We start from the raw sequence: 16544 nt of genomic DNA, 5'->3' as shown, positions 1-16544 counted from the left end.
TCACTTTCAAACAAGTGCAACAGGACCATCTATGTATCCTGAAAAATTCCAAACTACTAAGATGTACTATATTTCTCTGTGTTTTCTCTGCATGGGGACTCCAGTTTAATATAACAGCCTGTAAAATAAACGGTACTTACATGAAGGTTGTATCTGAATGTTCTTGTTGAAATCTGTTTGGATGGTGTTGACAACTTCATGGTCATTTGAAATTGTATTCTGTTAGAAGTGTTGTGTAGCACACTGTTTAGTCTACTCTCATATAAATGGTGTTGACAAAATCATTCTGGAATAATGCAACAGCACCTCAAACCCTCTCCAAAATGGTGGTCCAGAGTGCTTTTCTATGCACCTTATACACTGGCAACTAAATCTAATATAGATTTGCACAAATTCTCCAAGATCCCTTTCATGAAAATATTTCTCCTCTTTATAAGCAACACGCAGACATATTCCCTGTAAAATGTACAAACGGCTAAATACAACAATACAGCCTAACCACTAATCACCTGTTATATTAACAGGAAAAAAAAGATCACACACGTTGATTTAACACACTTAAAATAATGTCAGCGCACATACACAGACATGATGCAATCAAACATCAATGGATTTGAACAAGATGCAGGAAATGCAGACTAATTACTAATGCCGACTAATTACTGAGTCTCCACTTAATGTTGTGGTAACAGTGAAAGAGAAAGACCACAGATTCACAGGCTACAGAGTGCATGTGCACTCATTTAAAAAGAAGAAGAAGAAGATAAATGACAGAGAGAAAGATGATGTCACCAAGTGAGAGGAGAGAAGAGCGTGAGCTCAGGAAGGAGTCAGACGGGACGAAAAGGAGGATGTCCTTAATAAAGAGAGTGTTTTCTTTTTAAACTAAATACATCTTCAGAAGGAAACCCCACAATGTCGTGGCGAAGCCACCTGCACACAGAGGGCAGGCTGCCACTGTTTCAATGGGCGCCGCATGCACACCCCAGCGGGCTTCCAGATAGCGGCTAAAGAGCTTATTTCCCAAATCTCTTTATCCTTACTAGAACTGTGAGACGTTGACAGAAAGTCAGTTAACTCTAGCCAGTGGCAGCTGCATGGGTTTTGCATAATTAATTATTTATACGGAGCCAGACATAGTAATTACCATCCAGATGAATATGATATTCTAATCAGGCAGGCTTTAATTTTAATTGCCCTCCAGCATCTAACTGTCAGTGCTGGCCTGGCTTGATAAAGTGGAGAGTCTCTAAACACCATTAGACATCTGCTCTGAGAGCATTGCCTCCACTACCCACCAGCCCCACCATCCGCCATAAAAAATCAATACAGAACCAGGGTGTGTGCGTGCGTGCGTGTGATCTGGCTCATTTTTCTATGGAAAGCCATTTTTCGTCAATGACAAAACCAGAGCAGGGCTTAAAGCTATGAAGCCCCCTCCCTGGTGATTGATGAGGCCTCTCGGATTTTGTGTTTCTTTTCTTTCCCCTCTTTTTGCGTTTCTTTTTTATGATTTTGTAGATTCATCTCAATATATTGTTTGGGGGAGCTTATCTTGATTCCTTTCAGTACAGTTTTCTGACAGGTGCGCTGGAGAGCGATTTACAATATTTGCACCCAAATCTTCCCTTGTATACGTCAGCAGTATAGACAATAAATTCTGATTTGGCGTCATGATTAGTGTGACTATTAAAATGAATGTTTAATTTCCCTTTGATAAAACAGAATCTACAATTATTGTATTTATGGTAGATGTGTGTTTGTAAGATTTGCTGAATGTCAGACAGTTGTTTGGTGATTTACATTTGTGGCACACCAATTTTTCAGATTTGGGAATTTCATATCTACCGATGCCCAGCTCTCTGAAACCCATTGACAGATCTCAGTGCAGCAGGCGCCATAATCCCAACAGCTGTTGCCATGGCAAGGTTTTTTTTCTGTACAGTTTCCAACCACAATCCAATAGAAAAATATTATCACACATTCCACACAGGTCTTACAGTTAAAGCCTGAGCCAGCTGCAGGGATTGAATTGCATACTCTAATTGTAGATGTTCGGGTATGCGATGTAACAAGAATTTAATATGATTAAATATTACTATTAAAAGGAATCTTTTGCAGTATATCAGTGACAAACAGCACACGCTTAACCATAAACATATTAGCTATCATTAGAAATAATTCAACATGGTGTGCTTTTTTACTGCCAGGTGCCTTTTTTTATGCATCTCCAGTATTCCGTTCTAGGCAGAAAGATACGTACAGTAAGTGTGTACATAAACAGCTGATTGGGGTAATTGCACTAGTTTGAGATGGGATTTTCTTATACACTGCACACTAAGCTGCTCTGCACGTGCCTTGTGTTGAGTTAAGCCTGCACCTGCAGTGTTGCACACAGATGAACTGTGGAAATGAAAACACTTAAACTTCTTTGACACAATCGGGAAAAGGCGAGGAAACATATGGAATCCACAGTTATTATGGCTCTGCACCTCCAGTGAGAAAATGGATGGCTTCACAGATGTGCCTGACAGACTGATAAACCCAGTAGCCTCAGCCTGTTAGCTACATTTCCCAGAGCACTAAATTAAAGTGAGAGATTTTAACTAACTTGCGTTAGTTCAACTTTTTTAGCCTAACTGTTCGTTGTTATCAACTTACTGGCTGCCATCAGCAAGAGAAAAATGGAGCGGTAATTGACAACACGCAAGAATATTTGAGTCCTTCAAAAACCCTTGGTTCTCACCTAAGCCTCCCATTGTTTTTTCATCATCATTGTGCATTCACAGACTGGAGCAACATTCCTCTATATGCAGCTTGGCTCAAGGTTTTTTGATCTCCACACATTGCGACTGAGGTGAGGGGAAGCAAGGTCCTCAGATGTCTATGGCTCCTCATGCCCAAAGTTTGAATTTCATCAAAGACCCTCTCTGCTCCCTCGGCTACCAGGAACAAAGCCTGAGCCGGACTCAATGGTAATCCTGCCTGCGAGGCGCCGGTGTCAAAGGTCGCCCGTCGCCAGCAGATGAATCCTGTGGTTGGGGTGGCAGAGGCTATGATGGAGAGGAGAAGAAGACAGAAGAGCTCTTTTTCTCAGGTTATCCAGGGAGAATCTAATGAGGAGGATTGGAGGAGAGAGAAGCCGTACTGCTGCTGGGGTGGAGGCAAGAGGCGAGCTGCGGGAAAACTTCAATTCAGAAAGCAACTGAGAGGAAGATGAGTTGAGAGGGAGAAAACTCGAATGCGTAACATGAAGAAAAAAAGGCAGTGTGAGACATAAGGCACAATCAGAGGTTGCATTCTGTGGTGTTGCGTGAGAGCCATTTAGTGCCTGAGGACAAGCCCACGGCTAATAACGCTGAAAGTTGGTAGAAGCTCTGACCTTCCTTTGGAATGAAAAGCCCTAATAAGGACACAGTCTAAAGAGAGAAAAAAACTTTGCTGTTTCTCTCTAGAGCAAACACTCTCCACCCCTATTTCATACACTCTCCTTTCATTGTAGCACAGAGGCGAAGAGGAACCTATAGGCACCCTGATGAAGAGGACACTGTCTGACACGGAAACTGACTTTGAACATGTACGCAGTGCATGATTAGTGTTAGACTGTGAAATTTCTAACTCAATTATAAGAGGCTTTCATAGTAATAGGATTTTAGAATGTGAGAGCATCAGTAATTTTAGTTTTGTCTGTCAAACACCGCTTTTGAGCATGTTACACACATAAAAGAAAAAACATTAAACGTGTAATGTTTAAGTGGTTTCATGACTTTTACTCTGACTTCAACACTGATATCTCCTTTTAAACAGTGAAAGTACTTTTAAAGACGTTTAGATCCACAAAGGTTTTCGAGTTTTGGCTTAGTTTGACTAGCTTCACACAGTAGATCAGATGTAGACCCAGCCTGTTGGGATTAACTGCTATTTATTGCTCTCTCCTTTGCTTTGATTTTTCATAAAAGTGTTCGGTAAATATATGAGCAGGGACTACAAGAGTATATGCCATTTCTTATAAGTTGAGTCAATGGAGTTTAATCTAAATCACCATTTCTCTTCCAATGAAAGGAAAAAGAATCTCTCTATACATTAATTGGAAAAATAAGAAAATCCCACAAAAAGATAAGACATTGTTGGAATCCTGGTAATGCCGAGGGAGAAGATGAACAAGCAGTCCACCAAATGAGGGAATATACATGAATGTTTCATACAATGCCAAGCCCAAATTGTTTGATTTAATATTTGCGATGTGACTTCTCCCCATTTCACTTGATCCCTTTCAGTCATCTGTGGCAGGATAAAGCTTTTCACCACGCTGTATTGGTTCCTCACAGCAGAAGGTGGATGATAAGGTAGAGGTGCTTTCTTCAGATCAGCCGGCCAAGAGCTGGTTGCACTAAGAAACTTTGACAAGTAGTCAATGTGAGCCCTCCCGGGGTGTGTGTTTTTCTACTCAGGCTCAGAGCACTTTGTGGACCCCTAGAGATTAAACTTTCACCATGCCCTAATACTGTAGATAATTTGTTCCATGATGTTTTTATAACGAGGCAAGGGATTAGGGTTTCGTTCAAGCTCTCCTTCATGAATTTGAGATTAACAACATGGTCTGTCTGCACATCCAATTTGAAGGAGGAGGGATTTTGAACCTGCTTGATACATCTGAGGATAACCTGGAGTCCAATATTGAAGCGTTATCAGAGGGACAGAGGGGGAGAGAGAACATATCCGTCAAGCCAGTGACCACTAGGCTTTTTCATGCAAGTGAATCCAGTTGTATAACCATTACATGCATGTCAGAGTTTGTTTCTCCAAGACCTTTAACACAGCCTACTGAACATGCCAGAGCAAATCCCTCCAAATTGGCCCGGCGCTCGAACATTAATCTGAGGCAGGGGTGACCATCCACAGTCTAAATTGAGCCCTCAGAGACCATTCACCCAGTGAGAAAGCGTTGTTAGAGAGCTGCAGGGACCAGGAGGGTACAGTGTGCCCCCCAGTCCAACAGCTTGTGCTGCTGGAGATGAGATAAGGGCTATCAGCTGCCTGGCTCCACTAAGAGGAAGTGCTGCATTTTGACACTAAGGGCTGCAGCAGCAGCAGCCGCCGCTGACGGGCACGGAGACCTAAAGACGAGCACAGGCAGCAGGCATCAAAGGCCATTGTGGAGCCAATATAAGTGGAATGCCAATAGAAAGGTGCATGGCACTGATGCAGTCAGCTGTGCCAAACATACCCATTGTCTCACAGCCCCTGTTGTAGAGATAGTTTATCACTGTAGTTACTTCTATTGGATTCACAGGAAGTGCATTTTTCAGCCGTGTTGTTCTGCTTTGTGTTCAGCTTTGCTCCCTTTTTTTCCGATTCACCGAGCAAGTTCTAAATCAGCAGGAAAACTAACATTAGCATTTGATTGACTGTACCTCCTAGTTAAAAGATAACTAATTTCTCTCCTATAGTTAACAGTATTGTTTCGACCTCAGTAACTTTCTTTATTTGCCGCTGTTGCTTTCAGGGGAACCAGTGATTGCTAATCATTTTCATTTGCATATGAAGATAAGTCTAATATGGTTGCTGGCTAATCCCCTCCCTCTAAGTGCTGGATAACAGACCATTTTTAGCTTTTAATCCATTAATGAAATTTGTTTGCTCATTGACTTGAATCATCACCATAATTATAGGGATGAATTTATCATTTCAAGCTATTTGGAATGATGGGTATTGTAAATGGAATTTGCATATATGAATTAATGACAGTGATGTGTCATTAATTGATATGATTTGTCATAGTCATTGCAGTGCAAAACACACACTCATTGGTGCCTTAATAAGACACAAAGACTTGAGGTGAAAATGGTAACAATATAAAAGTCAACTGATATTTGCAAGTTTTCATAACTTTTACAATCATGCAATATAGAATATTTCAGATTGCGAGCTTTTTGAGAAAAACCTAGTTATCTACTGTACCTTCAGTGATTTGCATGTAATGTAAAAGGGAGAGCTATCTCATAATTTATGTATATGGTGACCCATTACTTCGACATGAATGCATCTCACGGAGGAGAGGCGAAGGTACATGAGTGTAACCATTCAACATTACAGTGCATAGACCTTCATCTGTCTTACATGCATGCAATTTTACTGGTCAGCACTTTGAAATCATTAACTATTGTTTAGTGTCTAATGCATTATTAATTATGCATGCTGGTTAAGATGAGTATACCTTGCTGTAGCCCTTAATACCTCCTAGAATACAACTTTTCCACTACGTTCAATGCTGACAATTTGCCGTTGGAACATTTTGAAAGCTTTTTGTTGGTTTCTTACAGCACATTGTCCCCTGTGTCTTGATTTAGACAAAGAAAGTACTCGCTCTGTGATTCAGGAAGATCTTTGGCTCATGTTGTCAGTGGTGGATGCTGGAGGTTTGTGAAGACGGCTGCCCAGTAGCTCACAAACACAGAAGTAGTCATTGCACACAAACCACTGTCAGTTCTTATCACTCCCAAAGACCCTAAGGGCCGGAGTGTGCATGTGAGTGAGGTGCTTACTTTGTGTTCCTCAGTCCTGATAGCCACCCTTGAGGCACCTTTCATCTGGAGATGTGCTCTCTGCTATTTTCAGCCCCTCTATATGTGAGCGCTGGAACCATCAAGAAGCACTAGATTGGAAAAACTGAGAGTGGCATCAAATAAATCTAAGGTTCCACAAGCATTTCCCCCCACCTCCAACTGACCAGCCTACACAGCATCGAGCTAATAAATAGTTTCCACTGGGATGACTCCTGGGGAAGAGGCAGGAAAAACAAAACATCTCATCCTATTCCAGTCTGCATTTAGATTTGTATGTCAAAACCACAGGGAAAAGGACATTATACAAATACAGTTGTTGCTGCATGCCTGATGAGAGCAAAAATATGTAGATGATTTTCTCTTTTCTTTTTTTGGGGGTGGGGCAGCAGACTACATTACTATTATTTTCTGGCAATAATCAGTTCAGCAATACAGAACATGTTTACTGAAGCCACTCTTTATACAGCCACCAGTGCCATGATTGTGTTTCTTTCCTTCCATCGTTCAACTGCTGGGATGATAATCCGGCTGAATGATTAACATTCTGAGAACCTTCGTATGAGTTCAAAGCTATCAGGTGTTGCTAATGTGTTTCCAATTTACTCCTACTCCTCTTAGTGCAACCTGCTGAAAAACGGCATCAATATTACAGTGAGCGGTGCTTTTCGCCACAATGCTGCCTGTAAGCGTACAAGACAGCTTTCACATCTGATTATGACCCCTCATAAGCATCGACTGGAGCATCTCTGTAACTCCTGCCCCTAAACACCGCTTAGGGCTACAGAGGCGTTCATATGGCCCCAATCTCTCCATGTCAGATTGGCACGAGGGTAATCGCTGGTGACAGAACTGCCCGTCTGAGTAGCTTTCTCCTCTGTGTGCGTGCGTATGCATTTTTGTGTGTGTTTTACCCGGCCTGCCTGAGTGGCCCCTGTGGCCGTTGTGGATATTTCTCCATCTCTACAATAGGCCTCAGGTCTATTGCCTCTCCTCCACTCCTCCCTCATCACAGAGTGACCCCCCCTGCCATTCACCTGGGAGTGCGAGGGGCGATGATGAGCTATTTGTCCCAAGGCTGCCTGTGAGAATCAAGCCACTGACATGCAGACAAAGCAGTAGTCAGGCTCTTTGTTGTATGTGGATGTGTGTCTGTGCATCTGTGGCTGTTTGCAAATCATGTCATATTTGAAACATGAATGACAGAGGTGGCCAATGTCACAGGGGAGGCCCTCTCATTCTTCTGCCTTTGAAATCACACACAAACACACTGTTTACACATGCACACTCCTCAACACACTGGCATATAAAAGCACCTTGAGGATAAGAGTGCTTATCCATTCCCTCTCATCTATTCCATCCAATCTTACCACAACACATGCTGTTTTGGATTCACACTGGAGCTCCCTTTTATTCAGGACAAAATCTGTCTGTGTCACTCTTTTGAATCTCTCTTTTGGATCTCACAGTGGCATTGCTTAATAACTAAACCCTGAACAAAGACTCTGTCTGCCTGTCTGAGACTCTTTTACACTCTATTTACTCTCACTAGCACTGAGCTTACATTTATAACTGGACTATAAACCATAACTATAGGCCTGTTTTTTCATAGTCATAGAGAACCATTGTCAGAACGAAGGAGGTTGCTTCAAAAACAGACATCTGGAATTCATTTAGTCCTAGAAAAGACAAGGAAAGCGTCCATTAGATTCATATTTGTTCTGAAATCAAAGTATCTGAACGTCTTTACAGCCATGAAACTATCGGCAACGTGTCTGCTAGCGCTGCTAATACTGTAACGAAAAGGACACAGTTGCAGCTTTCAGAATTCCTCCTCATCTGCATAACAATTGCAGGATACAATGAGAAAATGTACAACCATGTCTGACAGTTTTTAACCATGAATTCGATGCTATATACAGAAGAGAGAACAAGCGGGAGGGGGGTTAGTCAGAACAGAGAGAAAAAACAGATGGACAGAAATAGAGAGGGATGGAGCCTGTGCAAGGGGGAGGGGATTGTAGGATGTGCTTCATTATTTTTGCTGCTCCGTTTATTCTTAGCCTGTATGACAACTGCCAGGTTTACGTAAAATCCAAATTTCAAATACTAAGCTACAACATAGCCTAAGGCAAACACGCTAAAATCCCCACCTCACACTGTCTACCTCATAAATAGTTAACGCTCAAAACATTGAGGCAGCCCGACAAACTTTCTTCCAATATTCATATGCCGCTTGTCATACTCCTGTCACACTCTTTAGACTGACAAATGTAAAATTAATCTTTCCACTGCCCCTCCTCTGCTTACACCCTAACAGCATTCTCTCTCCGCTGCCATGACTCCTATATTTGCCTCCTTGGCCCAGGTCCAACTGAGCTGTCAGGCCGAGGCCTCATCTTAGCCCCGTCCGCTGACGTCAAGCCCAAGCGAAGCATTTGTGCATGGCATCTGCCAAACGGCGATGGCCTGTCATGCTCCTCTCTCTGTCTGTCGGTGAGTAATTGGCACACATAGAGTCTGAGCAGACACATGCAGGTGGTACCTTCTCTCCCCACCTCAGGACCCCCAAGGGGCCCGTTTAAGCAGTAGTCCTGTGGCGGCAGCCTGCTTGTGTATATATTATGGGCAATATCCTGCACTCCTTCACAAACTTTAAGTGCCAAAATAAAACGTAATTGGCCGTCTGGAGTTGGGGCGTAATGGCATGCATTCATTTTAAGGGTTGAAAAGTTTTCCTCCTGCATGAAAAATGATGGGATATGTTGTGTTTGTTTATTTAACAGATGGCATTTGTTCTCTGGTCTTACCACCCCTGTACCTCCTGCAGGATGCCAGACTTAAAATTCAGCAGCATATGTGGTGCAGCAGGGGTGTTAGTCACGGTGCAATAGCCAAATCCCAAACAGGTTGTAAATGCAGGTCTGCCGTTCTAGTCCCTCTGTCTACATCCCCATTGCCCTGCTAAAACCTGAGTTCCCAGTGTTCACAGATTTGCTAGAGGCTGCTTTGAGGGCTGCGTACTTGCCAAACACGAGGCGGAGTTAGTCACTGTAACACAGGGATGGACAACTAGTGTCAAAGACTGTGAGGCAGCGCTCAGGTTGAAGCTCTTCCTGGGCTCTTGACTGGTCACCGTGTTCAAACCTGGGGTCACCCAAGCAGCTCTTAATTTTAAAAAAAGCATGAAATTGGCAACAATTTTTTTTCTTGAATTTTCTTTCTTTTGTCTTATATCACCTTTGTGTGTCCTTTAAGTGAAATTAATTGATATCACTTTATCCTGTGTGTAATGGCTAAAACATCTGAGAAATGACTCCCATAATAAAAAACACAGGCATAAGTATCACCTAAGAATTATGGAAATATGTCTGTGGAATAAAGAAGGAAGGTTCTTCTAAATTGTGTGATTTTTTCTTTCCACTGCGGGGTGCTGGTACAGGTTAGTTTGTTGAGAAAACTTAAAATAAAGCATTACATAATGGATTGCTTTACATTTAATATCATGTCCCAATTTGACAGACAAGAACGCTTTGAAAATGCTGTCTTTCTAAAAATGTCTGCACATTCAGGAAATAAATGTGGTCTTGGCAAACCAGGGTTAGAGATCCACATAAACCACGTAATTACAGTTATGGGATGATTGTGGCTATGGCTGGTTAATATTAATAGCACGTCTGTGACAGGACACAAACTGTGGTTAGATGTGGTGCATGCACATCCACCATCATCAACCTCCACATAGCCTTGCTACATAAAGGGCACACTACTTGCATTGAAAGTTGGCCCTGAATGTCAATCATGAGGAATCGTCTAACACAGCAGTGGCAACCTGAGTCCCACATGCCACCAACATGGTAGCTTAACCAATGGAAAAGTTGAAGTGCCTCTTCATCTACATGCCACATTACCTCTTTCCCAGCCATCGACAGTTATTTACGGTAGTTTGATGGATTCTTTTCCCCCCCAGGAAGACGTGCCCTACTCTGCCTCTGATTGGCTCATACTTGTTGCCTGTCCAAAGTGTATTGCTGATGAATAAGATTGGTGAAAGCTTGGTAGAATTTTTGATTTCAACTCAATTGTGGATGTTTTCATAAGGATGGCAGCCTTCTTCGCACTACAATATCCTGATTATGAGAGAAACGTGTTTTTTATAAATGTTGCTATATGGACTGACCCGTTGGAGATTTGAATTTTGATTTGGACTCACGGCATTTTCTATATCGAAAAAAGGTTGCCGACCCCATGTCTGATATGAGGATATGGGGATACTGGGCTGTATCAGAGTCACAGAGGTCTGTTATAACCACAGATGAACAGCTGCATGAAGGAGGTGGCAGCAGTAGTTTTGGTTCCAGGTGATTAATTCAAGTGGCCTTATCAATATCCTGCAGTATTTTTCACAATAATTTTAACTGGAGTGTAACCTGTACTGTTTGTACATGTCCAGTATCCTCATATCATTTGTATCATTTGGTATTTTTGTAGAGTTTCATAATACAGTCAAATCCTATGCACCAGGCCATTTTAATCCCATATGCAAGGTTGTCAATATACAGAAGAAAAAAAACTTAGCCAAACCTGACATCGCACCTCAGGCTACTGGCCATTTTACGCTGTTAGCCAATACACTGGAAAATGATGCAGAAGTGCTCTTAAATTGGATAGTGTTTTATAATATTCATGAGATTTCGAAAGAATTCACAGATAAAGCTGGAAGCATTGGTTTTGGACATAAGCACTATATCACAGTTCCTTCTAGTTCACCAGCTAAACTCTTAACAAACACTAACAGTCTAATGATTTGACTCAATTTGACCCTGTTGCATCCAGAAACATGTTCCTGTGTTGATCATTTAAGATTCACGATATGCAACCTTTGTTCCATTTGCTGTGCTTTTATGGATTACCATACTCTACTGTGCCGACCAACTCCGACCAAGTGAAGAGAAACGTTAATACCGGTGAGCCCCTGTGCTGTGTTAAAAGTAAATATCTCATTAGTATGTAAACAGTACTGTAATAGGTCAAAACAACGAGACCCAATGGACTCCCTTTCAGAATAATATGGCCTTGAGTCTCTCCACTGACAGACATTCAGAGCCCAGGAGCTGTGAGAGCCAGACCACCAGCCTCCCTGCTGACTGCAGCCGGCAATCAACAGCACTGTGAGACCGCTAAGAGGTCATTGCATGATCCAGACACTTATCAACCACCTCCCAGTAGCCTCCAGACCGTTACCATCAACCTTAAGTAGATGTGAGCAAGTCTCAAAGTGTTCTTCTTCCCTGACACTTCAGTGACCTCAGTAGAAACCGCTGATTTTCCTTATTCTCCCCTTCTATAAATCCATCGCTCTCTTCCCGTCTCCTTCCTCTCCATTTTACACTGGCTGATTTAGCTTGGTGTACATTACATTCATGGTTTCTGTTTTGTTTCCATCTCATTTCTCCCGAAAAAATACATCGGGACATTTCAGCCCCATTCCAGATTCTCCTTTCCTGTTCCCCTTTTCCTTGTCTTGACCTGTTTCCTGTACTTCTCTCTCTTCCCAATGCCGACGAGTCTTTTCTTATCTTCAATCTATTCTCTGTAAAGGGAATGGGTAAGTTAAGGTTTTTACATAACGCCACAAATGTGCTCTGAGGGCAGAAACATAGGAATGCTTTCTGATGTGGAAGACATCAGTGGTCTGGTGGTAGCCGCAGTACCGCCGCCGTCTCCTCCTCACTAGTGTTATTTCTATCTTCTTCAACAAGAGAGATGGCTTTTGTACTGGCATATGGTATAGTGCACCACAGTGGAACTAAAAGACTGAATCAAGTGGCCTGATCCAACTCTCCCTAGGGGTTCAACGCTACAGAGACGAGATTACAGACTCACAATTCCTGTCCTTCAGAGGACCCCACTGTGACATTCCACCATGCAAAAGCCATTCTCAAACACATTCCCACAATGCAAAACAGGGCCAGCACCATGACATTTTTTGGATGGTGGTGAAAAGATACAGAAATGTGTAAGGCATGCGCCACACTGAGGAACACCGCATTGACTGTATATTGAAAATGTTGTATACATGAGAAGAATGGGAAAAGGAAGATAACATTCTAAAGGGTAAAATCCCATCATCCACAGAGTGCTTTCCAGTATATGTGACTGTCTGGCATTCAAAATTGATGCCAGTCTGTTTTTTATTCAGCTTTCTGTGGATCTGCAGGTGCTGTTGCCACGGCGCCTTTAAATATTTCATGCGCCTCCAACTTTTATGCGCCAGCCAATGATTCCAAGATATCGATTCACTTCACCTATCAAAACACCATGTCGTTGCCCTCACATGTCGAGGCGCCGGCTCCTGATGCGCTCCCCTCGTTTTTCTGCTTGATTAATCAATAAATGCCCTCGCAATTTTGCCCAATTAGATTCACACTCTTCCCATCGATTAAATAGGGAGGAAAAACATATTCCATTTTAAATGCACATCGAAGGGAACTCATCAGGTGCCTCATCAGGTGGTATTGATCACAGCCAGTCGGCCTTACAGATCTGTGTGTCAATGACCTCCATCATTTGGCCCCACGGCTGGCTTATGCACTCCAGACAAGTGCTGGTGTCATCAATCCCCCCCCAGCACCTTTGACCACCCCCCTCATCATCTCTCTGCTTTTCTCTCCCCCTTTCCTATCCTCTCTCTCCTTCGCTGCATCACCTAGGTTCATTCCTCTACCCTTTCTCCCATCCCTCCCCTCTCGTTTCCCTACATTTCTGTTCCTTATTCATTCCTTCCTGTAATCAGATCATGGCGACCCCCTGCTGGTGTTAATGGAGGTGAGAGTCATCCCTGGGTGTCAGGATGCATCTCATCTCTCAGGTGCTCGCACGCCAGTAATGAGGAGGGGCACTGTCAAAACCCGGCTTCCCGCTGTGCCAGACACACACAAGGGCATAATGAGCAGGGCTGTATAAATAAAGCAAAAAGCAAAAATAAGTTTAATTCTTGCCTCGTTCAACAACATGTGTGAGCTGAGCTTTTTTTGCACACGGCCGTGTTGTCTGATGTCCCCACAGCCCTATATGCCTCACAATATGATTAAATGCAAAGTGCAGTGTACATCTCAGCGTAAATATGTGCTCTCAAATGTCCAGTGGCATCTATTAATGAATGTTGAGGACTGTGTTCAACAAGGCTCATCAAAGGTGACAAGTGCTGTTCGAGAGAGATAACTCAAATATCAAGATGCTTTGCACAACAGCTGGTGTCGTGCATGTTGAATCACAGCAGCCACATTCACAGTTAATGGGTGCATTATTTTCAATTTATTCTTGGGTCATGCAGATTCATTTACATTTATGTGATGTAAATGTTCCAGATTTAGCCAAATGGTCCATTTTCATTTGCCGTCCCTCAGACAAGTTGGTGGTAAATGTGGAAAAGAATTAAGAAAGACAAGAGAAAGGTTGAACAAATGACACTAAAGTATTATAGTTAACACAAGAGTACGCATTATAACGTAGAAGCTACAGGCAAAAAGCACATAGGAAACATATACATTTGACAATATCATTACAGGTAACATGTAGCATTTCAATTTGATATACATTTAATGATCATTGATAAAGCCAAGAGTTTCCGCCAGGGAATTTAAATACTGTTTTTTTTGTATTATTCATTTAATTAAAACTAATATCCTGTCTACACATTTCACCAAACCCTCTGAACGATTATTTCTTTTATGTTCTACTAAAATATATATATTAATAATGTTATCCAAATAAACTTTGTGTCATTGTTTTTGAAAGGAAAGTTGAGAATCACACATGGACACAAAAAACATACATTAGACTCACAGACATAAATGATCAGTTATTGACAACATTAACAACAGTGGTCTCAAAATGGACCCCTGTACTAACCTTTTCTACGCATCCTGATGCTGAAATGAAATAGGAATAACAAACACCCTCTCTAGCTTTCACAATCTCCACAAAAAAACAAGCACTTTAAAGTTTTAGCTGGGCAAAGCCAAAGATTTGTTGACAGATAGAGACTGAGCTGCTAAAAGGCATAAAAAAGTCTTGTTTTACTCTCCATTGCTCAGCAACTTTGGACATGACAGGGTGGATTTATGCTGATTAGTCTGAAGTTGTTATTGTCTTTATTCCCTGATTCATGGACAAGAGTAATAAATGTCTTCCTTCCCAGTGGAAAACCTCCCTGGGTAGTGGGCAGATTAATGACCTTGGTTCAGCGACAGATTAGTGATTCTTTATGGGTCTTTTTGTATTTTTCTTTTGCCCTCTAGCTTAAGACATCTGATAACCCTGTCCATGTTGGACTCTAAATCAGTATGAATAACAAAAAACGATGTGACTGTGAGTTTTTATTGAAGCCACGAAATGATTATCAAATGCTTCATTTACTAAACTGAGGCCTTGAGTGCAGTTTCCTTTTTAATTCAGTTTGGACTCACAGAGTTATTATGACGGTCTTTGCTAATAATGCTAATACACTTTGTTTGCTTTAGCTTTTGAAATTCACTCATCACTTTGTTTCTGAGCAAGTTAAAAGTCTACACATCATTCTCCATTTGAGGTATTATTTAGGAGCATGTTCTCTTTGTTTTATAAAGGCCATGTATTTCCTTTCAGCCCAAGACGAGAGTTCTGCCAGTTAGAAATATGGTTCACTTACCTCCCAAAGCTGTTCAGATACAAAATTACTTTAATAAAGGCACTAATGTTATTCCAACACAGTCTTGAAAAAGACAGTTTAGTCCATTTGGAGCATTTATTAAAACAAGTTAAGCTCACACCTACAAATGCTAACCTAACAAAATGCTTCATTAGATTAATCATCAAGTCCTATTTCTTTGCGTAATATTTCACAATCATACAATACTGTAATATTGCTCAAAATCAGATCAGTTTGTATTCGTAGTATCTCTGGCCTTTTTTGTTTTTTTTTCTGTTTAGTTTATTCACACAATACATGTTCAAATCACTTAATAAGACGATCTCTTAGTCAAACACACGACCATATAAAATTCATTATTAGTAAAAGGTGGACGATAACTCTCTAATAATAATAGCAGGCATTTGTGGTGAAAGAAAATTCAGCCACAAATGAGAGAAGCAAAAGACATTTGAAAACTTTATTTGCCGAGATGTTATTTTTTATGGTTATCCAGTTGCCCACATGGTTTCAGCGTCTGGTCCCAAATAAGTCTATCAACTGTTTGAAATAGTCTCAAGTGCCGTTGTTTAATTATTGCTGGAGTATGTAATTTAACCTAAGACAATGAACAATGTAAATAATGAGGGTGGATCATATTCCATTACTGTCAGAGAAACACTGACCCAGTCAGCAACCTGAGAAGAAGAAAGAGTATTTCAGTTTCAGTCAGAAATGACCAAAACTGAGCTGCACATCTCCTTATAGGAAGTCACAAGCAGGTCAGCAGATATATTCCAATAAGCGCTAGAAAACTTAGGACACTGGGACACTTTTCCCTCTTATATTGTTCGTGAAATTATATTTTCATTTGAGGTAAAGTGCTAATAGACTTGTTTCATCAGCATGAATAACTGAGAAGACAAGAAGCAACGCAATGTATTTAATCATTAAAGTGACCTTGTATTGAGTCAAGCGTGTGCAAAAGTACTCCTCTTTTATCTTGAATAATTCTTGCAATGAAGAGTTTGGTGAGGTCATTTTTAAGAAACAGATTTTCTCAGAGTCAGCACCACCATCTCCAATATGGAGGAGCAACAGAAGACATGCGATCACTAGCCCCTAAAGGGCTTTATGATTTTTATATTCCTATAAGCAATTGTCATTTTTCAGTTGTTTTCAGTAATTACAAGTAAATGTGCCTCTCTATCAAAATAAATGTATTTTATCAATTTGGGAAAGCATAACCGGGAGCAGCGTTGGTCAATACAGACAGACAGATCAATACGTGAATGGTCCTTTCATTATTC

This window comes from Cyclopterus lumpus, chromosome 22 (genome assembly GCF_009769545.1).
Source record: "Cyclopterus lumpus isolate fCycLum1 chromosome 22, fCycLum1.pri, whole genome shotgun sequence".
Lineage (NCBI taxonomy): Eukaryota > Metazoa > Chordata > Actinopteri > Perciformes > Cyclopteridae > Cyclopterus > Cyclopterus lumpus.
This window is presented reverse-complemented; position numbering follows the sequence as displayed.